Here is a 27,219-nt window from a genome sequence, read left to right as displayed (position 1 = left end):
TCACTCAGAATATTACAGGGTCTGGATTGAATATAAATTTAAGGCCAGTGAAAGCAAAGCAGTGTGATAAAACTTACATAAATACCTGTTTATGCAGGGCCTGCTTTTGTCCTCAATGTCTAAAACAAAATGCTGTAATCTGCTTCTGTGCTCCATACTGGGATAAGGTTTGGATCAAAACACATGAAAAATTTATCTCAAACTGGAACTTAAGATGCCTTAGGAACACCAAAGACTGTGTTTATTCTCCAGCCCAACAAATTCTTTACCAAACCAGAGTAGATAAGGATCTAAATATCTAAATTCCTAAAAGAAAATAATACTATTTAATGGCGTGACTAGAAAGACCTGGTTCTGCTGGGTTCTGAATGCTGTAGTGGGAGTGAGATGTTGATGTTCCTTAACTTGTCACAACACACATGAAAAATAAATGTTTTGAACAACAGAATGTCAAGTAGAAAGAAAACAAATGTTTGAAGGTGACTTTCATAACCTTACAATAACAAAATTATTGGACCACAAAGCTGATTTACACTAACTAGCTGTTCCATTAATCTTTGTCTCAGTAAAAATGAAGTAATGTATGAACTCTTAAATGTAAGTAAGAATTTTGTGTCTCTGATTTAGTATATTTGAGAGATTCTTTCACATATTACATCGTTGTGAGTAATAAAAGCTATCACAGTACATTAGACAAGGGGTATTTGTTCAGGCCAGAAGTTCAGTGACTAAGAAGATATCATTAATTTATTTTTCTGAGACCACTGGCTGCCATCTTAAGGGAACTGATTTGTGACAGAAATGTCATAGAGTCATTCAAGATGGTGCAGACCACATCTAAACCTGACTCAGTGCTTTCTTCAACAACCTCAAACTCTGATGTTTAGAAATGAAAGGTTTGCTGTGGGACACAAAAGTGAAAAACTGAACAATTTTGTAAGAGATTTAATGTGTCTGATAAGAACTCCAATAAAACAGTGGGATAAGTGGCACCTTCACTCACCTTAAATTTCAGATAATCACAAAGACTAAATTTAAACAAAGTGAGAGACTTCACAGAAATACATGCCAGGCCATTTTATAAGACATGTTGAAACATAAGGATCATTTTGCTTTTATAGTAGAACCTCAGGGCAAATGATAATTAGTATTTACTGGTTGCTGTTAAAGAAAACAAAGTGCATTACATTTACTTTGAATGATACAGTTTGTGATAATTAGCCAACCTCCAAAGTAGTTGAACTTTCCTTACAGTACAATGCATGCATAACATATTTACTTATAAAATAAAAGTTGAAGTCCTATAAAGTAGTTGAAGGGGCTGTATTTTTGTTGTCTGTTTGCACTGTGCCTGGCAGAACAGGAGCTGTCTCATAATGAGTTTTTTTAACTGCCATGGTAACACAGGTAAGGACAGTCCACTTTCAGCCCTACAGGGATTTGTTATTTATCTGCATGTATGATGTATGAACCTTCTCTCAGTGTCTTTTTAAGGCTGGAAAACAAACAAACAAACAAACAAACAAATAAAAACAGAGATCTCTTCAAAAAACATCATTTCTTTTGAGCTAAAATCCAGATTGAAAAGCTTCTATGAGAACACCTTGAACTGGGCAAAGTATCACAGATAGTTGAATGGAAACTAAAACTTGTAATGAAGTCCTGAAGACCTTAATATTTCAAATTGGATTGTATCCCAAAACCAAACAGAATCTAGTAGTAAATGGGAAAAAGAAGAAAATGAAAACCCATTATTCATGAAAGAGCAGAATATTTCTGTTCAGACTGAGTTTTCTGTGTGGTCAAGCACAGACTTCAGTCCCTGTAGACAATGAAATACAAAATGAATATTTAACAAATATAAGTACAAACAAGTAGTTAAAAAAGTAAGAGATCCATTCTACACTGTACAAATGACTCTAAATTAGCTTCCACAGAGAACTGATAACTTTAGACTTGTCTTTATGTTAGAGCTATGTTATCATTTGGAAGTTGCTTAAATTAAAATTAAATTAAAATTCCTTTCAATACAATTCCTTTCAGGTGTGAAGGAGCACTTTGTATAACACTATGAAAGCATTCTCTTCTCTCACTGTGGGGTTGATATAAGAAATGTAAACAGTCATTTAATATTAATACTGGAATGAGATTCAAATTTAAACTTCATCAGAAAGTGACCAAAAACACATTTAAGCAGAAGACAATTTTGATTATAGGGTTTGTATTTTAAACAGGGATATTTGTCTTGGCTTACAGTGATTGTTTCTCCAGATATTATCAGGTTTGCTATATAATAATGAAAACCATCTTCTTTCCCTCTCTAAGAATGTTGCAGAATATATTAACTTCTCTAATTTCCTTCACTGCCAAGCAAGCTCCAAGTATAACTCAAACAAATGCCACTCGGTGTACAAGCAAAAAACATACAGTTTAATGTAAATAAATGTTTTTTTCTTAAAGCAGCATTAGGAAATATCTGAAATGCAGCTAGTGTAAGTTTAGTTTATCCTTTCTTTCTCCTCATCCATTTCACTGTATGTTGATGCAAGTGTATGAGCAGCTCTGCTGATTTCAAAGAAAGTACTCATACACTTAACATTTGGCTTATGTGTTCATTTAGGTTAAAGCTTAGACCATAAGACAATTTCAGTAAAGATATTTTGAAGATTTAATGACTTTCTTGATATCTCTTTAGTTCAAGCTCAATCATGTTTTATACAAGAGCTTTGTGTCTAGCTGTAGAGGCATTCCTTTCCACATAGATCAGAGACAGAGCATCATAATTGCGTGGTCTTGGGCTCACCTTTCCTCCACCTCACTTTTTTGTCAAAGCTCTTCCCCTTACAGTAGGGGTCATTTGAGGATTCAATAGACTTGCTCACAATGTTGTGAACAAGCTTCAGTGATATGAGCAATTGGATGTTCTTGGTACCTGAAGTCCAACTGTTGATTTTCTTGTATTTCAGTGATGAAATTAGATGCTGAAATTACATGTCCAGTTACACTCCCTATTCCTTTGTTTATGCTTGGTATGGAATTATCTAAAAAAAGGGAAAACAAAATCTTAAAATGAGTCTTAGTTATACATGCTGCTTCTGGGAAGAGATCAGATGTTTGACATAACTTATAGAAGACTTACTACTGACTGTCTGAAGATAAAAAGCAGCTCAAACTCTTTATGTTTTGCTACAAAGAGATATGTAAAAGACTAAACTTTAAATTTAAACCTCCTTCATTTCTTTTTCACAAACTATATTTTTGTGTCCCATCACAGTGTCCAGAAACAAAACTGCAGATCTGATCTCATGAGTGTGGAGTTCAACTGACCACGTGTGTGCTAAAATATTACCAGAAGTGGGTTTAATATAATCAGCTTCAATTCATTCCATGGCATGCATGAAACAAAATTAAGTACCTACTTTCTCACAGAGGGGGAAAGAAGAATTGTGTATAACACCTTTGCATCCCTCTGTTGTTCTGTCTTGGGAGAAAGTGGGATTGTGGCTGTGGTATCTAAAGCATGACTATTTTGAAAAAAAAAAAACAAAAAAAACTAAAGCCTTTTTCCACCTTCTCTTCTGTTGAAAAATGCACCATCTTCTGGAACTTGGAAAGGTATTTGATGCCATTTAGTTCCTCACTTCCAACACAAATGTGCTGAAAAAAATGATTTAAGACTTTGAAGTGAAGAGAGATTTCAAAAATCATGAGAGAGTTTTCTTACTCATGTAGTGATTTTTGTAATATGCCACTGCATCTCTGCATGGTAATGTGGGAAATAGGTACAGACTGTGTTGTTTGGGGTACTTTTAATTCCATTTACAGCAACTTTCCCAGAAAATTTCCCTTACAACAGAGGCCTGAAGACTGTCATGATTTTGCACAATTTGCATTGCTCCCAGAACTGAATAAAACCACCCATGTGAGAAACTGCACTTTCCACAACTGGACTGGAGTTACATAACTGTAACTGAAAATACAATGAAGACAATAAAGCCTTGTTAGCTGTATTAATGGATACAAGAGGTTTCAAGCACCTAGTATTTAATCTTGCCTCTGTGCAGAAATAAGCTTCCCTGTTGCTTCTGTGCTGCCTGCATCCCACCTCCAGCCCATCCACTCAGCAGTGATCCAGAGATTGTGGATTTCTACCAAAGATTACTGATGTATTGTGAGGAATGGATCAAAGGCAAGGTGTTGGTTTTGCTTGATCTGGTAATGTGCTCATTTCACAATCAGGAAATACAATGAACTACTTGGCAGCGTATTAATCCCCCTGGAAAATTCCCTTAAAGTAATCAGCCCCCCAGCTCAGGAGATGGAAGTTCCAGCTCTGAGTTTTTTTGGGTGAAATATCTGGAAAATGAGTTTATACTTGTTAGTAGAAAGAACTTGTTAGGGGGGAATAAAAAAAAATCTTTACCCAACATCTGATCTCTGAGCAGCCTCAGCTGTAGTCAGGCGACCACTAATGCACCTAAAAATACAGCTGGATTTATAATGCAGCTAGCTGCAGCTCACTGTGTGGGATATGTGAAGGAATGTCCTGTAATAACTGCTGTGATGGGTCCTGGGGCCCACTGCTCTTTTATCAGGGCATGAGCAGACACAGACAAACTCTATACCCAGTGCTTTTTCATTTGGTACTTGAAAATACGTTGGAAAATGCTTACAGTATTCTCTATAAGTGGCAGTGTTGGTAACACCACTCTCTGCAAGATGTCAGGTTTTTCTTTTGGGGGTCTAATATAAATACAGTAGCTTTGGTTTGGGGTGAAAGCTTAAGCTCCCTTAAAAAATAAAATAAATAAATAAAAAGCCACAGATATGTCCTTGGCACAGTGAAAAGAAAAGGTGCCAGGCCATTTGGGAGGGAAGCACTGCCACAGGGTGTGAAGGGGAGTTTCTCTAGCTCTCCCCCCCTGAGCCATCAACGCCAGCATGAAGCCTGTGGGGACCCCCTTTGCATGAGGGGGGCATAAGCGCACAACCAAGCTGTGCTCTGGGGACACAGGACCACATCCATCCCCTCGGTTCAGGTGTCTGAGGGGTCAGGAAAGGCACCTCATCATTAGTGAGGAGGACAAGACACACCCCAGAGGGTGGCTGGGGTCTTGGACAAATTTTTCCTGATGTACAGTTCTCCTGCTTTCACCCATGTTTATGCATGGGGAGAGGTTTTCATCATCCTGAAAGGTTGGTACTGGCCATGGGTCTCATTTCTAAAAGTTGTAGAATTACAACTGTATATAAAGATGGTTGTGTTTTACATGAAAAGCAGGCTAAGCAGTCACTCCCCAAGACCAAAGTAGCTAACATGGCTTTAGAGGAGCTTTTGTTTCCCAAAGATCCTACTTCCACTGGCTGCTCTGGCAGGCCGTCTTGCTGCAAAGCTATTACAGTTTGCCATTGGCAGTGTGGGTACCCCGAAGAGTTTCTGGCTTGCCTTAATTGAACAGAAGAAACTAATTTAAATTCTTAAAGATATAATTAGTTTGACTTCCTCTACCAGGAATTCTGTAATTGATACTATGAATAAATTATGGAATGCAGTTGTGAGGGTTCTTAATTACAAAGCTTTTTAGCTGCACAACGTCTGTGCTGTTGAGTGATGGATGTTTTGTCCTCCAAAGCAGAGCATGATCCTTGTCAGAGAACATATCTGCATGCCACAAGCTGGAAGTGAGGGACTGAACAGAGCACACAGATCCTGACTGAGCACTTGCTGGGGCAAGTATTGCTCAGCTTATCTGTGCAGCATGCAGATACAAAGGGGAGCAACTGGTCCAGGCGAGTCCAAAAGCCAGGAGGGGTTTTAACTTAGTGATTACAATTAGCTTAAGCCCTCTGCAATATGCTTTATTTTCCATGTGTCTGAATTAATTTTCAACCGTTGTCATGCTTCCCAGCTGCAGTGTGAGTTTTTTTCCACTCTGAGCAAATTATTCACTAAGAAATAATTCAGCCACTTCTGTCCCCTTTTTCTCATTTATAAACCAAATTTTGCTTTCAAGCATTTCATTAAGCATGAATGACATAGCACACTTGCCCTGAACTTACAGAGAAAACTTCAGAATATGGGTGGATTTAATAGTTACTTGGGGTAAAAATTAAGTAAGAATTCTTTAATGAAATGTAATCTTTTTAAATAAAAAACGCTTTGATCTGAATAACAATATAGACCTTTAAACATCTCATTTAGTTAAAAATCAGTGAAATCTCATGCATTAGCTGCCTCCAGGGAATGTATAATAGCTGTGTTTTCCCATTTCTCACCGAGACGAAGCTACCTTTTCACAGACTTCACTTCCCATTCAGCAGACTTTATTTCTTAATCCCTTATAAAATTACCTCTTTATGTACTTCCTAGACTCAATAGCTACATTGACACTATTGAATTAAAGATGCCTGAGGCTATTTAATATCCTTACGGCAAAGCATACTGGCTCATCTTGTATCCGCATACCTCAACTCCCTCTCCAAAACTGAGTGGCTGCCCCCAAACTGCCCTCCCAGGAAAGCAACATCTCCTGCACGGCCAGCCTCCTGCCGGGATGCAGGGGTGCAGGAAGGCTGGGCCAGTGCTGGAAACCAACCTCAACTCATTTACTAATAATGGGGAGACAGCCACTGAGTGTGAAAGGAGGGTGGGAAGGATGGAAGGAAAGAAAGACAGAAGGGAGGAAGAAAGGATGGAAGGAAAATTTCCCAGTTTCCCAGAGTTTCCCAGACTCTCAGTGAATGTTGTAATTAATGTTATGTAATTAATGCCCCGGAGTTGGTGGTTTTGTCCCTTTCTGCACAAGTTTTTTTTTTCCTATAAATCAGAAATTTCCTAACAGTCTGCCTGCCCAAATGCACCACTGAGCTTCCTGCAGCTACTGGAATCTGTTGGCTTCACCGATTCCAAGGCCCATGAGCCTCAGTGCTGACCCTTCTCCCTACCTGGCCAGGCACTGCAAGAAATCATTGTAAGTGTTGGGTACTCACTGCTTCATGCTCCAAAGCACCAAAGAGCAGCCAGACCTAGAAAACCCATCCGAACAATGTGCAGGAGCAACTGGTTTCTCATGTTATGTAACCACAATTTTTTTCTTTGACTTCCAGGACTACTAAGTAATTCCAAGACTACTGGAATTACTGGGAGAAACTGGAGAGAAGAGAGGGAAGGTGATTGCTTCCAAATGGTAACTTACTCTTCATTGTGCACTACTCACACTGGAACAGGAGATGGATATTTTCCATCAGTTATCTGTTTTGATAAATTACAGTTATATGTACGGGAGCTGCTGCATTAGGAGGACTTTTGGCTGGAAAGTCTTACAAAACAGATGACCGAATCAGACTCAGTCTTCTGGAGGGATCAAAACCATGGTAAATTCCTTGCTGCTTCATCTTCTCAAATCACATTAGATTCCACTGTGTTTCAGAAGTTTTTACTGATTTCATATTATTTCACTAGTGATAAAGTGTGCAAGATATTATGAAAACATTTGCAGTACTTGAACATAGAATAGTTTTGTTTGTTTGTTTCGTTTTGTTTTGTTTTGTTTTTCCCCCCTTGGACAATTTTCTAGGCTATGCTTTGGAAGTTAAGTTGTATTTTTTCTGATGCTTGGACATATGATTATATCAAGCTGTCTTTAAAGTAGAAAGAATTTGGTACCTTTCCCTCTTGCAGCTGTTTAAGAGTTTCATTGCATTATTTACAGATTCATATCAAAAATTTTCAGATATTTTATACTTCCACTTTCAAGGAAATATTATGCTAACAGGTATAGGCAGTGATTAAAATATGGCACATAAACAAGCTGGCCATCTTTCAAGGCTGTCACACAACTTTGAGTCTATTGTTCATACTGAAATCAGAAAAAGACCTCGGGAATTAATTCTCATACATTTCATCTTCTGGCATTAAATGTGTGGCTGCTGTTATTAACAAAAAAAAAAAGGGGTGGGGAGTAGGGTGGGGAATGATGCACTGTATTCTTCAAACTCCTGTGACTGGCTGAGAAAGGTTTCATAAAAAACATTAACACAGAAAACTGGTTATCCAGGCATCCATGATTATGCTGCACCACTGGTATATGAGCATGGTACAAAATGCATGTACCACAAGGAACAAGGAATGATTTTGCCAGTGTGGACTGTGGGACTCTCCTTATTTTCTGAAGGCTTGTGGTATATCACTATTCACTCCTGTGCTACTTGGCAAGGGGTAGTTGTGCATGTTGCGGCAGTTATTTGGGAAAGGTTGGATGTAATCGTTACTGGCACTTTGTTCTGTGGTCTTTGTGTTCCTGATTGAGTTATTCAGCTGGGACCTTAGAAGGTTGTTGAAAGCTTTTGTCATAGTTGGATGTTATCCACCCATCCCTGAAAGCTGTTGTGCAGAGTCTGGTAAGTGCACAAGTTAGTGGCCTGTAAAGATAAGGGAGGAAATAAAGAAAAACAAGGCCTATCAGCAGCCCATTAACTCTGATTTTTGTGGATATGCAGCTTCCCTATGAATATGTATTACGAGCAGGAGATAGACTTGTCAGGGTCAAAGGCAGTAGCAGACCTGATGTCTCAGACCTTTGGATGCTTCCTTATCCCACTCCTCCCCTCCCTCAGAATACAGTACTGCTGAAAAGGGGTTTCCTCATCACATCCTGTCCTTTCTCAAGCCTGTCCTTTCTCAAGAAAAAAAAAAAATTGGTTTCCTTTTCCCAAAGGCAGACAAATCATAGCTCTGCCTTTCCCCCAGCAATACTACCTGGCCAGAATATCAATGTGCAGTGAGTTCCCCAAGTCTGCAACTAAATCCACGTCCTCCATGCCTGGTCTTTGCCTTTTTCCAGAGACGTAGGTAGAGAGGGATGCTCTCAAGAATAAGCTTGGCAGAAGGGAGCTGCATCCTGGAGCCCTGCCTGCAGCCCATCTTGTTGGTCTGACAAACCAGAAATAAACAGATTTTAGAATTCCCCAGCAAAGTACTTACAGCCTTGAAATGCTAAGATCAGCCTTACACATATTCCTCCTTGCCTAATGAATTAAATAATGGAGACTTCACTGTGGGGTGATCTTGAGGAGTTGCAGTATTGGCAATACTGCAAATGAAGCACTGGTAATTCTTTTCCAGGCCTAGGCCTCCTGCTTTTCAGAACAAAAACAGTTTAGTAATTAATTCCGAAGGATGTTAACTGAGTTGTAATTGTATTTGACTCCTTTCACATATAGATAAGGCCAAGATTCTCACACAGCATCATTACACATTAATCTTCTCATAGCAAAATCAGCTTAATGTGCTCCTGCTTCTTTGTCACATCAGCTGTGTCTTCTCTGCTGTGTAAACATTACTTGCCAGCCAGGCTAGGCACTGTATCAGGGAAGAGAATAAGAAAAATAGCAAAGTAAAAATGTCAATTTTTCAGTCAGGCCCAGAAAAGGAAAAAAAATTCATTCTACGCGTCAAGCCACTGAGAAAGCAGAGAGGTAGGCAGCAGAGAAAGGCAAAGGTAACATGGCTAAGGATTTCCATGTCACCATACATTTCACAGCCTCCAAACTTCCAAACTACATAACTGAACAACTATCTGCATGGGAATTTCAGTAAGTGTGCCACCAGTATCACGTTGTTAGTTTTACAGACCCACCATAACACACTGTTATATAAAAGTGGAGATAACAGATGCGGCATTTGGGGAATGACATGTTTAATCTGTTTTCTTCATCACTTCCTCTCTTGCCGCCCACTTAAAAAAGTTTTCAGTTTTGCAGTCCCAAGCAGTGCCATATACTGTGTGTGTATATATATTATATTACTATATATATAAATCTACATTTCATATACGTGTGTATATATATATGTATATATAATCTGTGTATATTTTCCATAAATGTGACCCGTGCTGCTGGGCTTTCTGCCAGATCCAAAATGTTTGATGCTTCCATGACTTATGCAGGAATTCTGGACCGTGGTGGAGTATGAATGGGAACCCACTTGCTCAGCCCAGCCTCTTGCTGCATGTATACACAGTGCTGGTATTTAGCAAGGTCTTGGGTGCCTCCAAGACCTTCTACATTTCTTGTAGAAGAATGGGATTTTTATCATCTTTATTGAATCAGATACTTAAATTCTTCCAAAATCTTACTATGGACAGAATCTAGGCATTTTGGATCTTTCCAGGGATAGAGCACAGGATGCCCTCTGAGCTGGCTGACAACAGACCAGGAGTAAAATTCAGGCTCTGCTCCACAGAGTGCTTATCTCAGCTACAACAAATATGTGCTATGCAGTAAGGGAGGCAAGCTGAGAGTGGAGAAGAAAAAATTGAAAGTGATCACACAGGTATGGCATAGGATTTATCTATCCTAGAAGGATTAAAATTCTATGTAAAGTATTTCTTTTACTTGGTTTTGAAGACTTCATTGACTCTAAATAACTTTTTAAGCTGTAACATCCCCATGTTAAGACTAGCAGGGAGAGTCTGACTTGTCAAAAGTCATGGATAATCAGAAGCAATTAATAGTTTCAGATCATTTGATTCTCAGACCCATGCTTATCTAGCAGGCTTTCTCCTTGATGTTTGTGAATGTTACAAATTGATTTTTTCTACTGTTGGTTTATACTTTCTTTCTGGGATTGCATTTCTGGTCCCCTTTTATGAGGTGTTTTATTATAGGCTTTCTTTGTGCATCCTCTCCATCACCCAAACTGTATTTGAAGTGGCTGCGGATATTGGATGCCCTTGATATCCTATCTAACTGTGGCTACTTCAGATGATCCTCTTGCCATCAGACAAAATCTTCTATCCACATAAACTAGATCATAAGGAGCAGGAAAAAAAAAATGTTTAGACTAGCAAGGAAAATTATTCTTGCTCTGATCAGAGTGAGAAATTGCCCTGAAACTATAGGAATTTCCTGTTGCTAAAATATTGTGTAGGTCCTAAAAACTTTGCAGGCAGTTGTTTCTCCTCTGGGCAGCTAGAAAGGTCAACGTGCCTTGGGGTAGGACATAAGATTGCAGTGTTTAAGAGTTCATCTAGTCAGGAAATTATGGCTGTAAAGTTACATAGCCCTGTCACTTATCATTACACAGCTCATTAAATCTCAGCTAATTGCAACTTCACCCTAGTATCCAGGTCCTAATGTTTCTCTGCCTAATTAGCACACTAAAATCTGAAAATCCAAATGATTTTTCTTATTTCAGTCATTTCTTGTACAGAAAGCAATGGTGTGCAGAGGTTGAACTTACTGTAAGGGGAAAAATCGCCCCTTAGTTATTCAATCTGTTTGTTCCATTGTTGAAGATGTAAATGTTTCTTCACAAAATTGACAGGAAACGTAGAGGAAATTCTGTTTGCTTTGTTCTGTTTTAATTTTTTACCGCAAGACATTCCAGTTTGTGTATGAAAGTTGCTTCTTTTTATCTTTTATTGTATTTCTCTCACTTCTTCTGTCCCTCCCCATAAACAACTCTCTGAAGAATTCTCTATCTATTATTTATCACAATTTTGTCATCATGTGATTTGTTGAGAAAAGTCATGTCTCTTTTAAAACCAAAGAAATATTTTCTAAGCAAAATCACAAGAAAAAAAAAAAAGACCTTTTAGCAGTTATTTGCTATAAACAACACACCCTTACATTTCATTAGAACTCTCAAAATAAATTTTCTTGTCCAAAAAGTTACGCTGCCAATGCCTAACTTAGAAGGCATACTGGAATACAAGCCTGTTTTATTGAAATATAAATAACATCTAATTCTCAGATGCTTTTAACAAAGTCATGTTTTTTTCTTCTATGAAAAAGTAAAACAAAATTCATAACTTAGAATCATTCATATTTTCACATGATTTTACTTCAGAAGCGATCCATAAATCAGAGTTGTAACAGAGTGCTTTCTTCTCCAGAAAGGGTCATTGAAGACAGAGATAACATACAGTGGGCTTAGTTTTATCCTGATTAGAACTATTGACTTTGATTTTGCAAAATGGATCTCTTTCAGGTGTACATAAGAAAGGACGAAAATATAGCTTTTTTTTTTTCTTTTTTTTTCCCAGAACTGTATATTTCAATTGAGTGTTTATTTATTTATTTATTAAATATAAAATCTTGAAAGTAATACACATATTTGGTATGCAAATTTTCTTAAGAATTTATACAGCAGTGGAAACAATAAATCATAATTTGCATTTCGATCACCAAAATAAATTAAAAATTCTTGCTTTTTTTTTTCCACCAAATTCCTGCTTTTTTTTTGACATTTTCGTCAACATTATTTCATTTTGATCTGCAAGATTCAGTGCATTTTTAAATGAATATCCTTATTTAAACCTCATGTTCGAGCTACATTCTCACTATACGATTTTCTAAAGAGAGATGAAATTTTTAGTCAGTCTATTAACACATTATCTGTTGCTTTTGTTTTCACTAGGTTTTCCTATATTGCTAACATTGATTAATTCTGTTAATTATCACAGGCTATCACAGAATTTCTAGGTTGGAAGAGACCTCAAGATCATCGAGTCCAACCTCTGACCTAACGCTAACAGTCCCCACTAAACCATATATATTGCACTTACCTACAGACTGTCTTTTCAGACTCCCTTTATATTTTTGAAAGTAATAAAGATCAAACCTCAAGGGGGAAAACTTGTAAATAAATACAAATAAAAAAATAAATAAATGATATTGCAGTTAATCTGAAAATCTACCAACTATCAGGAGACATCTCTAGGCCAAAATATATCGGTGTTCAAAAAAACGCTACACTTTTATGTGTAGAAAGTAGCAATTCAGTTCTGCAAGATTGCTCATGAATCTTCTGATGCCAAATAACAATACCTGGGTAATAATTTTTACTTATTCCAAGAGGATCTCATCACAGTTGTTCCTATGAAGAAACTCTGGAGCCCTGATAGTGTCTCTTGAGATCAGTCATTGCACAGTTTCCACACCAGAACTAGTTTATAAGTACTAACAAATTAGGTCTTTCAGAACTTGAGTGATGTATGGAATATCTTCATTTTATAGATGAAAAAATGCAAGAGCCAGAGAAGTTAGCCTTGGCTGAATAACAGACTTAAATGTTAAGGAGCTGGTGTTTTTTTTCTGAGCTACAGTACATGTGACAACCAAGCTGAGTCATCTCGTGCCACTCTCGGTGGCATGTTCTCTGCTTTTATGGACCCAGAACAAAAGATGGTCTTGTAAAGCATGATCCCACATCTCCTTCTCGCCAATGTGAGCGGTGCTTGTGGGATTGCTATTTTTAACCGCTAGTCACTTACCATTTGAGACACATATATGAAATATAGCTATCTAGCCATCATCAGAACAAATGAGTCTTGTAGGTTACATCTGGAATAAATGAGGCAGTGTTCCAGCCTCCCTGGGAAAGCCTACAAGGGCTTTGCTAGGCTGTTTGGGCGATAGCCGTCTTGGAGTCTTTTCCCCTTCCTCTGTTGATTGATGCTGAGGCACTCTACCCCTACATACCTCTGTGCAGCAATACAAATGTGCAGCCCTGGTTCTACAGCTCGTCACAGATCAGTTATTAATTTGCATGAATTTATCAAGTGCTGGAGGCCACAAAATCTTCCTTCAGACATATTTTTTCTTGCTGTCTGGTTTGAAGGCAAGAGCACAATTGAGCAGAATATTGGGATATTCTTCATGCAGCCTGCTTTATAAACTAAAGCATGTCCATGTTATTACTCTTCTCAAAGCTGATACTGACTGAGTCTTGATGAAATTCCTGTTTGTTACTAATGCTGCAGCTGCTCACCTGTTAGGTAGTGTAGAGAATTTCAAGGCAGTGGCTATCCCATGGACAGATTTGTTTAACCCTGAAGTTCTCTTAGGCAGGGTGGCAGAGGGAGGGCAAGATGATATTCCTTTACTTTTTTGGGCTTGAGTCAGCCAGGAGTATTTTCCATCATTAATTCTGAATGGACTTGAAAACACTAGGACTGTTTCACGGGAACCTTGCTCATTAATTTCCAAAGGGCAAAATCCACAATGTGCCCATCAGCTTATGCTTTCTCTTGAACTCATCATGCTTCTCAGGAGTGGAATTGCATTGTCCTTGACTCATTGGAAAACAATTAGGGGAAGAGGTTCTCTTCCTAGGTCAGTCTCTATGGTGTCTCATTTCAAATTTCAGACCTAATTTTTCATTTACTTTAGCAACTGGAAACACATTGGTAAAAAAAACTTCACGTTGAAAGGCCAAAATAAATACAGACATTGTTGTGGGCTTGTGGGTTTATTTTTGTTTCAGAAAACTTTGGACATGTAAGATTCAAAATCATATAAATGTATTGGTATTTATTTTCTGGTTAGGATCTCCTTCCCGAAAAGACTGAAACAGATAAGCTCTTCCTGCCTCTTTGACAGCAGATAGTCACTCAAAAGAAAGGGTTTAGAATAGAAAATTTCAGACACCTGATATTGTTTTTAAAAACCCACAAAGCTATTTTATTCATACATGAAAGAAAAGGCAGAATTAAAAAACCTGGACTCCTATGGTATTATCTCCTATGACTCTTCAGTGTAATAGCCTCAGCTCCTCTCTTCTGCTTTGCTGCAATATCATTAAACCACCTCTGCAGCTCCTACATCATACCACAACAACACGGCCCTCTTCTCTGTCTTGTGATTGACCCCAGACTGTATCCCTGCTTTTGTATGAGTATTCATTCTGGTTTCTTTCTCCTTAGACACTGCCTTTCATGAATGTTTGATTGAAATTGGCCAACAGGTTCAAAAATGATTGGGAGAAGTGAGGAGAGACAGATGGATACCACCAGTGCTGAGCCTCCCATCCTTGGGACGTAGGCCTAAAAATCACACTGCTGCACTCATCTCTGACTTGCTCAACCTGGATATTATTTGGTATTACTTGTCAAACTGAAACTTGATCTAGAGATCAATGCCTTCCTCCAAACATAAACAGAAAATCAGCTCCTTTGAATTTACCGCTTTTTTTTTTTTCCTGAAAGGAGGGAGGGAAAAAAAAAAAAAAAAAAAAAAAAGAAAAAAAGGAGCCCTGTGCTTATTTTACCTCTTCCTGTTTTTGCAAGCTGGCCTATCTCTGATTGTTTAGATAAAGCACAGCATGGACCTGTGTCAAGGGCTGGAATTGAAAAAAATATATATATCTCAGAATTCCTCTGGCTTACTGTGTGATCCTGCTGCTGTCATTTAGTTCCTGCACCTCTGTTTTCCCTTCTTGTTCAGAGGGACTGCAATGCCTGGGGGAGCAGCAGGGAGAGGAGGAGGAGTAGGAGGAGGGTGCAAGGAGGAACAGTGGGTGAAGGCATTGCCTTCTGGTAGCAGCAGACTCTGACTGGCTCAGCTGCTCACCAGCCCATATTGTTTGGAGTTTTTAAGAGTTTCTAACTGTTGATTTTAACTTTGGGGTAAATGTAGACTTGCTCACAGACCAGGCAGTGCGGAAGAAAAGCTATTCTTCATAGTTCCTGCTAAAAACTCCCCTTAGCTGGCATGAAAAATTTTTTGGATACTGAATTTTCTGTGAGGAATATGGGAATTAAGTTTAATTGGGAGAACTGACTTCATGTCACCTAAATTACTATGACAGGTTTCAGGTTTTCCATGTAAAATGATCTCCAGATTTCTCCAATGAACTTCACCAGAGAAAACTTTTCCAGATGAAGCACATCTTAACAGTAAGATTGTACCATTGCTTTCAAATTGATATGGAGCTTTAGCATAGAAAAGATGGGCATTTTTTAGCAGTGACTGTTAGGAAAAACAAAGCAGCAAGATTAAAAAAAGAATACAACGAAGCTTCTAGAGCAGGGAGATCTTTTCTCAGGATCCAATTTCTAGCCATGCTCCCTGAGAGGGTCAGAGAGAGCAAAGGGAAATGAGAGCTATGGCAACTATGGATATTTGGAATTTCCAAAAGTCTTAGTTTATGATTTATCTCTTTGTTACTAAGATACATGACTATCAAGCTTTAACAGAACTTCTGGAGGACTTGAGGTTAAAGTTCTGTTTTATTTTCTCTTGCCACTAAAACTTTAGCCTCCTGTCAGAATATCAGAAATATCTTTCCATTTGAGATGGATAAATATTTTTATTTTTTATTTTAATATTTGCATGGCTCAGTGGCTTTGATGAGCTCCCAGTCTGCAGTTTGTCTGAGGGTTTCACTGAAAAGAACCATGTTTTTCTTTTTTTAAGCTATTAACTCTCCTTGATAGATCAAATTTTTGCAATATCTCTAGTACAGCAAAATAACATGATTCAATCTTTCCGTCTTGCTGCTGTCCAACTTTATTATGAACTTAAAAGATGACTTCAAGTTCAAACACTCAAACACTTGACTCACGTGACCTGGCCCTTCACCTTTAGGAGTCTTAGACTGAGAAAGTGCACCGACGCCTGTGTTGTACCTGAATACTTTTATCTAAGTATTTAAGTATGTTTAGTCTTAGATAGAAGAACATACATTTGGGCTTGTAATAATTCCTGAGGTTGTCTCTTTTTGGGGAATGAGTGTAATGTGACATTCTTTATCTGACAGATAGGGTACACACATAGGGGTACATGTGTGTGTACACAAGCCTATGTATACCCATATTGTGGCTTAGTGCAACATTCAGAGTCTTCTGTCTAATATGGCTATTCAAATTTTTGAAATTTTGCCACCAGTAAACCCTCTGAAATATTGTTAGCAGCAGTTTAGAAAACAATGTGCTCCTGCAATATCATGGTTGATTGAAAATTAAAAAAAAAAAAAAAAAAAAAAAAAGACAACCTGGGACCTGGTCTAAAGCAAGGTACTTGAGCAAACCCACCTGTACAATGTGCAGTCTGGGACTAGAAACAAGGGGACCCCTATACACCTATACACATTGACAAGACCAATGCCCCTACACACCTCTTGATAAGACCAATGCAAGTCTACTCATATCTCTGGAAATGCTTGAGAAAACCTGGATAAGCAGTATAGATTAGATATCAAAATTCTTGATTGCTTTTAAGCCTCTGGGAACACAAGTTTATGAATCCAAATAAATAGTTATAGATTCACATAAATGTGTGTAGGTGGTCTCCTGTAGTACTCTTGGGGCTGTTTCTGGGATAGTGATTTTTTTGAAGCATCAGTTAATGTCATTTCTGCTTTCAGATTGGAAAGAAAAAGATCAAAAATTCAAAAATACACAGTCACACAGACTTCTTCTTTACCGACTTCACTGAACTGATTCTTGCAAATATAATTGGTCCAGAAGCTGAATAAACCTGTTCTTGCAGTGCTGCAGTCTACTGGGTGGCTGTAATGCCAACAAATGCCAATTCTATAGGAACTTGCTGTAGGAACTTCAACTTTTTGTGTTTGTTGTTGTTGTTTTCTATTTTGTTTCCTATTTTCTTTTTTCTTCATCTTTTCACCTAGTTTAACAAAAGGAAAAATATTACACTTTAAATAAAGAAACAAAAGAATTGCAGGTGAATTACTGTATTTGGTAATATCTTTGTTACGTGTTCAGAGTTTGGCTGCTGCAGGTTTAGTAAATGTTCTTTTGATACTGATTTATGTTCAAAAGTGTGAGAGAAAGGCAGGGTAAAAGGAAGTGCCTTTGTCTTGATATCTGTCTGTCCACAGTCCACCGAAACTCTGGCTGTAAATCCTTAAAAGCAGTTTGATGTTAGTACTACTTTAAATTAGCCTTAATGAGGTAAAGCAAGCCATTGGTGTCTAATTGGGCTTTAATGAACTGGATTCCTCAAGAAGAGATTTATGGAGAGTTTATCTGGCACAAGTAATCACATCAGGGAAACTCCCTCTCCTCTTCCCCCTCCTCCCTGCAGCAAGGGAAAAGCACAGGCTGCACGCAGCAGCACAAAGCTGAAACTATCGTGTTGCTGTAGCTGAAAACATTCTCAAATTAGCCAGGCATCTCCAGCAGCAGAAGGAAGAAATATGCACCCTTCATTGCAGATGTTTCACTGCCATCCTGACTATTTTAGTCGGGGAATACAGAACATTTAAAATGCAGATGCATTGCAGTCAACTGGGAGCAATCTGCTGCAACAGCTTAGGTTGCTGCTCTGTCGCTTCCCCAAACAGGAAACCACAAAGCATTGGAGATTGAGGTCGCTGGGTCATTAGGAGAGGCACATAGGTTTGTCTGAAAAGTATTTTCCTGTCCTAGAAATAGGCCAGGATAGAACAATAATAAAAAAAAAAAAAAGTTAAAAACACAAAAAAGCATTGAGATGGAAGAGTAAAACTTTCTCTGCATTAAGCAGAGAGCCTGAAACAACCTCCAGCTGTTGCTGCAAGGGTATAACTGAAAGCTCACAAGAAGATGTGACTTGTGTGCATTCTTTAGCCAGTTACCTGCTTTCCCAGGCCATAAATCAGCGTGGAAGGATGCACTGTAATTTCCTCTTGCTGCCTGCACTTATTTTCAACAGCAGACACATCCTGTAGACACATTTCAAAACCCTTTATGCCAATGGCTCTGAATCTGAAATTCTTTGTTTATGCTCCAGGTGGGGCTTTATCTCCTTAAGTATACAGATTACTTTATTGACAATTCTTATCCTGTAAACGTCTTTGGTGGCATTATAGGTAAAACCATCCATGCAAATGCAAATCCAAATGAATATAACACATACTTGCATGTGTGCTGTTCGCTAGTGATATGAAATGCTGAGCCAATAAATTCTTTAATCAGAGTTTCAAATATAAGCATTGTATTTCCCACCACTGAAAAGTAAATGAAGAATGTGTACTGGCAAGGCTGTCCCTCTATCTGTCTTCTAGATGGAGTGCTGTGTATTAACCTAATACAGGTTTTATGTGATAGCCATTGCCTGCTGTGGATCCCCAAGGATAGCTGATATGCCATCGAGTGTTCAAATATCATGAGTAAGGCTTCAAATGTAATTGGATTGGCTTATGATCAGGAGGCTTTCTAAATAACGCACAGACACACACACACACTCACACAAAAAGAAGCCAATATGTATATTGTAGCTCTTAATTTGCTTCTCTGTTTTTGATCCTCTTGTTTGCAGCAAACTTAACTTTGCAAACACAAGAGTTAGGGAGTATGTATTCATGCATGAGGCAGAGGGAGGACAAAAGCTTATCGTCACTGGAGTCCCGAGTTCCATGTTTTCAGAAAAATAAAAATAAAAATCATCCTATTGGACCTTACAGCAGTTTCAAGGCAAAATGGGGATTTCCTGGTTCTGCAGCAAAAGCTAACTCCTCCTACAGTGGGACAATTTTGAAAGGCATGTGAAGAACCATGAGTTTTTCTGCCGAAAGGAAGATGATCAGACCTCCAGTAGTCTTTTTTTTTTCTTGTTTCAGTGGCTCCAGGCCATAAAGCAAGTTTCTACTGTGAAAATCTGGAATAAATCTAAATCCCTTTTGCTTCAGATAGCAAAACTCCCCAAACTGCTTAATATTAAATACCTGGCATAGACAGAGTGCAATTTGAACATGTCTTCAATCAAACTTTATTACTATTAAGTGTGGAAGGCAGAATATCTTTAATACAAACATTACTACTTAGAAGCTGACTTGCTGCCAAGCTGCCTCAGACCTGCCTTTCATATGGTTGGCTTTCCAGGGGTCTCAGCTTTCTTATACAGCCTCAGGCTGACATCCCCACCAGCGACTGCATGCCCTCAATGGCTGGTAATACGGGAAGGATCGTAAGGCTGGCACAGAGCCCAGCCACAATACTGAATCTGCCATAACTCAGCCACCATGAATGTCCCCCTGAATTCCTCATTTGAAAATCGATGGTGTTTCCATGGCTCAGTACCTGCATATCTAACATGAATTTATATATAAGGGGCCAAAATACTAATATCATGTTAATAATTACCACTGAGCGATCCTAGAGTCTTAGGAGGAAAAAAGAGAGAGAGGAAAAAAAAACTACAGCAACTGAAAATAAAAGAAATTCTGGTAAACTGATAATGTATTTAATAAATCTCTGACTGGTTCTGAATAAAATAGCATTAATGAGAAAATGTTTTATATGCATTAGAATGGTCTAGTTCATCTTCCTACATTGTATTCTTTTAATAGTCTGTTTAACTCATACAGCCCTGCTGAGTTTTCTTGCATGTTAGAGGTCTTGTTCATTTCAGTAAAAAATCATTAAAGTAGCAATTCATTCTTCTGCCTCAAATAGGCTTCTATTGCAACAGTTACTGAAGGAGAAAATGTTGGAGAAAGGCTATGATTCCTATCTGAATTGTATTGTAGTCCCATATTAGCATTACATTGGAATACACCCTATTGAATTTTTTGTGTAGATAAAGTTACATACACTCTAATAAAAACATTTCACAGTAACAAACAATAGAAGAAATTAACACTAATAATGAATGCAATCAGACTGTTTCTTAACATTTCAGAAATATTATTTTAGAGAAGAATGCCACAGTGTAAATGCATAGTCTTGGGTGTATAATAATTTTCTGTGTTCTCATCCATAATATGGTGTATAACACAGATACATGGTGTCTATGCTGGTAAATATAACTGCATAAAATTCTCTTAAAGTTAAGAGGAGTCCAGATCTCTCAACATCACTTACATATATAAACATTGGAAGCATTCATTCATCTGGTTGGGATGAGCCTTCTAAAAAAAGCCTTCCGGATTTTCAGTAGCTCATATAGGAAATGCGTTAATATTCTACACACAAAAAGATCTTTATCTTGGTTTAAATCCTACCAAATTGCTGCTGGCTCCTGATTGATTCAAAATGTGGATACTGATGAAGCCTGGAATTTAGAAAGGAATACTGCCCACTGTATTATTATTATTAGTTTTGGACTATTAATAAAATACGGGTATAGTTCCTTACTCCTCACCCCTACTCAAAGGAGAGCAAAAAGCACCAACCTTCTTACCCCAGTTTGGAGTCCACATGTAATAGAACCCAAGAGCATCTAATTCCCACATTTACCTCTGTGTCTTCCTTGGATTTATGGTTTCTTGTGCTACGACCATGAACCCTTACCAGGAAATGCGCATACACACAGTCCAGGGGTTAAGTGCTTTTTTTACTATATCAACCATCTTTGTAAATGTTGTTTTTTGGGGGAAACATTAAATCTTACAGTGTGTGTAAATATTTTAACTAAGTTTTCACCCTGTTTTATTTATATGCTGCTACAGTTATATACCGTATTTTGAATGACAGTTCTTCAAACTATTTCTTTTTGTACTGTAAGTGCACTTATGAAAAAACTGGGTGGGTTTTTTTGCTCACTTAAATGTGCTAAGGGCATCGAGGAGTAATTTTTCAGACACTGTTAGTATTTTGTTGCCTCTACCGATGCAATTAATTACAAAAATCTTTCCAAACATTGAAATTCTAGTTCATTTACAGTTCTGAAAATGTATGGTGGGACTGGTTTAATGTTTTGTTTTTGTTTTTTAAATTAATGGCTGCATTAAACTATCTGATTTCCTAACTGCCATCATATGCAATCTTTTGCATTGACATTTAGAGGAGTGTTGATGGAGGCTAATCTCTTTGCACTTCCTCTACAGGCAATGGAAAGAAAGAGGCTCCTTTAGAGGTACAATTCAGAGTGTCTAAAGTTAAGCTCCTGCTCTAAATCACCTCCCAAAACTCCCTATCGTTGACATACCTCCCCATTGAAGTGAGTCTTTGTGAATTCTTCCTTTGTCATTGAAATACAAAACGCATGCATGCTATATAGGAAAATGAACAATCAGATAAAATATTGCCACTCAAACTCCTCAAAAAGCAGTGCTTTCAGTTTTATTCAGTCTTTGGAGGTTGTTAGGAATGTACTGAGAATGTTAGAGTCAAACATACCTTGAAATACCTGGATTTTTAGGTCTTTCCAATAACAGTTCAGGCCTAGAACAGTCTCTTTAATGACAACATAATCTAGTGATTTACTTTTTTTTAAAAAAAAGAGCAGGCTTGGGGATTGATGGCCTATAGAAGTCCTGTTGAAGAATGGGAAAGGCAAAGCATACATGCAAAGATTGCTTGAAGTCATTCTCACCTTTGAAATTGTAGGCAGCTTCAGAAGTTTAAACCCAACACAGGAAAAGACACAGGAACTGGTGATGTGCCCCAAGGGTCCCTACTGGGTCCAGTACTGTCCAACATCTTCCTTGATGACCTGGATGATGGGGCAGAGTGCACCCTCAGCAAATTTGCAGGTGATACAAAACTGGAAGGTGCAGTCGATACACCAGAGTGGTGTGCTGCCATTCAGAAGGACCTCAACAGGGAGGAGAAATGGACTGACAGAAATATGAAGTTCATCAAAAGGAAGTGCCAAGCCCTGCAGCTGGGGAAAGATAACCCCATTCACCAGAACAGGCTGAAGGTTGAAGGGCTGCAAAGCAACTCTGCAGAGAAGGCCCTAGGGGTCCTATGGACAAGTTGAACATGAGACAGCCTCATATTCAGTCCTCATGGCAAAGAAAGTGAACAGCATGCTGAGCTGTGTAAGGAAGAGCATTGCAAGCAGGTCAAGATTGGTGATCTTTCCTCTGTATTCAGCTCTGGTGAGGCACAACTGCAATGTCAGATCTAGGTCTGGCCTTCTCAGTGCAAGAGAAACATGGACATACTGGATTGAGTCCAGTAAAGGGACTGGTGCATATGACATCCAAGGAAAGGCTGAGACAGCTTGGATTATTTAGCCTGGAGAAAAAGTCTCTTCCCACCTCAACTATTCTGAAATTCTGTGTTAACACACAGGTTCTTGTTAACACAAAGTACATTAAATCAGGAATGCTGTAGTCCTGCATTTGGGGTGTAAAAGCTTTATTTATTTATTTATTTATTTATTTTTCTGTGTGTATTCCTGGGACAAAGATACACAACGGACATTCTGATTTTGTAATAGCAGCCAAAAGGACAGGGCACTTTCTGCTTTTTGTGTTGTAGGGAAGAGAATATCAGTACAAAAGTGTTAACAGGCTCAGCTAGGAGATGCACACCCAGGACAAGGCTGTGGCTGTGTGCATGAACCAAGCTCAGCAGTTCAATCAGGTGAGAAACAGCTGTAAAGACATGAGCTAGGGAGAAGTGCAAATGCCCGTGATATTATTTGACATGTTTAGCTTTCCAGCTCTGAAACAGGAGATTATTTTTTTTCTTTTGTAGAGTATCTGCACAGATGCATAAATAGTTCATTAGAGTATTAGAAAATCCTGGTGAATACTGAATAACCAGAGAACTAGACAACTAATTCTTGTTCCCAAATAAGAAGCATGAACCTGGGAAGCTGTTAAGAGAGATGAGTCCAGTAGCAGCTTTTCAGCAACATAAATGACAAAGCCTACACAACTACTAAACCAAGACTGCAAGACAGAGATTCTAGAGTTAATAATGAATTTGGAGATATGTAAATGCAATTGCAGTCATAGATACCTCCATAAAATGGAACTTCTGTGTCTATTGAACTTAGAAAGTCAGGGGCAAGAGCCAGCGTGGAAAATCAGTACACAAGCCCCTTGACAGGTACAGCCAAGAAATCCCTTGGGATTCAAGTAACTTGCAAGTATCACTAAATGTGAGCTAGCAGAGGTGGCTGACATCAGGTATAATCCAAATTTGCATCTTGCTTTTGTGATCTTTTGTTAGGAATGTATCTGCATTTGCCAATAGAAGTATCTTCTAGGTTTGGGAAAAGGTAGTGTCTAGTCCCAGAACACAATCACAGAATCGTCTAGGTTGGAAGAGACCTCGAAGATCACCTAGTCCAACCTCTGACCTAATACAAACAAGTCCTCCACTAAACCATATCACTAAGCTCAACACCTAAACATCTTTTAAAGACCTCCAGGGATGGTTACTCAAGCAGAGAAATAACTACTAAGAGTCATCAACCAATGCAGATCAAAGAAAAGGTCAGAAGACAACCCACAACTTCAGGAAACACCACTGTGTCTCACACTTGCATTCAACAAAAGACATGGTTTCTCATGAGGGCTGTTCTCTTGCTCAAAATTAAAACAAGATATTGGTCCCCGATTGAAAAAGTATTTAATGAAGTCCACACTAGACTGGCTAAATTCTTCACCATGTCACCAGCCAAAGTATTCCAGAATTAACAATGGAAATACAAGTATCAAAATGATCAGGGATCTTTCCTGTATTTGAAGCATGTTAATGAAGATTTTATGATATTTTTCTTCTTAAATATGACCTTTTTTGTGACCCTTGTAAAATATTATGTTAACCAAATTACAGTTCTAGCTATAAATAATTTCTTTACTGCAGTACAGGTAATTTTTTGGGTAACTGGAGAACAACTGTAGAGGCCCTTAGACATTGGATACTGGGGACAAGTGTTAATAGCTTGAAATGATGGATTTTGCCATACTTTGTCTCAGAAACTAGAAACTTGCTAGTTCATGAAAACACTCTAGTTTTGGAATATAGTTACGAAAGCTGAGAGTCTGAGACCTCTTATGGTCATGCTAACAAGCTGGCAAAATGCTCAAATATATGGTTTTATATTTAAAAGGCATTTTATAAGCAAACACAAGCTCTCAGAGAGGGCTGGCAACAAATGGAGATTCTTATCACAACTGATAGCTTCTTTGATCTCTTCAGTGACATCTTCTAAAAACACCAAGATATATACAACAGTGTGGTAGGGATGAGTTCACATTTGCCAGAATAGAAGAACAGCACCTCAGTTTTTTTTTTGTTTTTTTTTTCCTGAATATTCTCCCAGAACCTCATCTTGCTACAATATGTATAAAATTTTCTGTAGTTGCTTCTGGTTATAATGAGAAAATTAAAATGTATTAAAAAAGAAACACAAAATGGTTAAAAAGAAAAGAGCCAGAACACACACTGATCTTGTAGCTAAAGCCAAGAAAAATTTTGACTATGACTTTCAGGATCCAATTCAGAGAGATATAAAAATGGTACCCTGGAGAGCACAGGCATCCTATGGATTTATAAACTCTTTGGTTTGAATTTTGTCTGTACCTACATTTTATTTATTTATTTATTTATTTATTTATTTTAAATTCTGCAAATTGAAGTAATCTCTGGAGAATCAGACCATAATGTTCTGTGCTGCTTGGCTCTTGCCACTGTACTGTGTCTCTCTCTTTTGCACCTCTGCCCTCCACCCACACATTCTTCTCCTATTCAACGTACTGTGAAAGCACAGCTCTTGGCTGAAGGCACTTCAGCTCCTCACCCCTAGGAAGTCACAGAAATGCTTCGTGAATATCATAATGACAGACCTTGTCCAGCAGGGAATATTCATGAAGCAAGTACTTCCACAGAATCTGTCGAGCAGCTGCCCTGCCTCACCACACGGTCAGTCCTTGGCTGGGGGTGCTCCTGCCCCAGGAGACAGCATCCCACTGCAGGTGGAGGACAGGAGCATAGTTGGTACAAGCATCTCAGTCCTTGCTGTGTTGAATCACCCCAAAGCAGCCTGAATGATTGCTCTATCTATATTACAGCTGTCCCAAAGGGACAGTCACATCAGTGATTTTTTGAAGGGCCATGAATTTACTCTGAGTCAGCAGCTGGAGGATTAGTTGAACCATTTAGCCTGACTGAATGTCCCCTTTTTCGTACACAGATAAACTTTCCTGGAGTATAATCCACTGCAGAGTGTAAACCATACATTTTAAAAATTTCTTTTCCCTCTATATTTTTTTTTCCCTTTTGAGTCTGGAGATACACAGTAGATTGAACAAAAATACTAGGAAAAATAAGCTCCCGTTTCAAAGACAATGTCTGATGAATCTTTCAAGATTTCTCATGATTTTTCTTTCTGAGTATGTCCCTTCCCACATTTGTCTGTTGTTTTTTTTTTTTTTTTTTTGACAACTGGTGTTCTTGGAGTACTTAGCAGCTTGGGAGGTTGATCCAGTTCAAACCAGTGTGCCAACTGCAGGTATGTGAAAAGGAAGGAAAAATTAGTTTGTTGAAAGCCTTATCAAAAACTACCAGGAAATTACAGTTTACAGTTAATTCTTCCCATAAAATAAAGCACATAATCCTAAGTAATTATAGAATCATAGAATCATCTAGGTTGGAAAAGACCTTCAAGATCATCAAGTCCAACCAATTATAATATAATTATAATGGATTATAATACCATCTAGCTGATTCTATTACCACTACATTTTTTTCTAGTTAAAAGCTTGGCCAGAAGGAAGTGATAGGATTGTCCCTGGTGCCTGTCACAAAGGCAAGGATAGACCATCTGTGTGTGAGATAACTAAGCACAGTGACTCTCAAAGCCTAATAAAACACACTCTCCCTACGCATACATTGAGAAGATATTCTAACATTTCAGAATATGCAGAAAGGAATAATAATAAAAAAAGGCTTACATGTGTTTGTGATAAGTAAGAAGTGTTTAATTCTGCATCCAGCCCTTTGCATTTTTATATAGGTGATTTAAAAATATTGGCAGAGATCCTGTCTTCTCACTGTTCAAAAATCAGATACAATTGTTGAGCAGTAACAAAAAAACATTCGCCATGAAACTTGGATCTACAGAGACCTTACTAACGGTAAACGTGTGGTAATGGAAAAATGGGCTGTAATTGCTGTGGACTTTCATTTTAGTATTAGTTACATAAAACAGAAGCATATGCTTGTGTTGACCAAAACGAAAACTTTTTCTGCCAAACCCTTTGGCTCCTAGCATTAAAACAAACTACGGTATGGTAGAAGCTTATTGTTTATGTTCAGTGTATCAAACAGAAGGGAGAAAAAGTTATCATAAAATAAATAAATAAATAAATAAATAAATAAAAATAAAAAAGAGCCATTAGATTAAGAACAAAGACACAAAGACACGTGAGTCTAAGTACCTATCTACAGTCAAAGTTTTGATCTTCAATGCAATGCAACCTTATTATCCAAATGAAACAAAGGTAATATGTTACCAACTTAAGATGGACTGAGAAAACTTAAGCTCAACATGGTGAAGTGTAGGCATGTTTTTGGAGTTTGCACAATTGTCTCACTCTCTTTATTATATATTTTACCTGGTAGACTTTTCTGGTATAGATGAAGACATAGAAAAGAGAACACGGAGATGTAAGGATATATTGCAAATGCTTGTCTTAATTAGCTAATAGTGACTATGATAAGAGTCTTAGCACACCTGATGAGTTTATACGTTAACTGGAATTATAGGAACCGACCTACTGTGTAAAACCAAAGGTCAGTCTAC

The sequence above is a fragment of the Anas acuta genome, chromosome 2 (assembly GCF_963932015.1).
Source record: "Anas acuta chromosome 2, bAnaAcu1.1, whole genome shotgun sequence".
In the NCBI taxonomy this organism is placed as follows: Eukaryota; Metazoa; Chordata; class Aves; order Anseriformes; family Anatidae; genus Anas; species Anas acuta.
Note: the sequence above shows the minus strand (reverse complement) of the source record.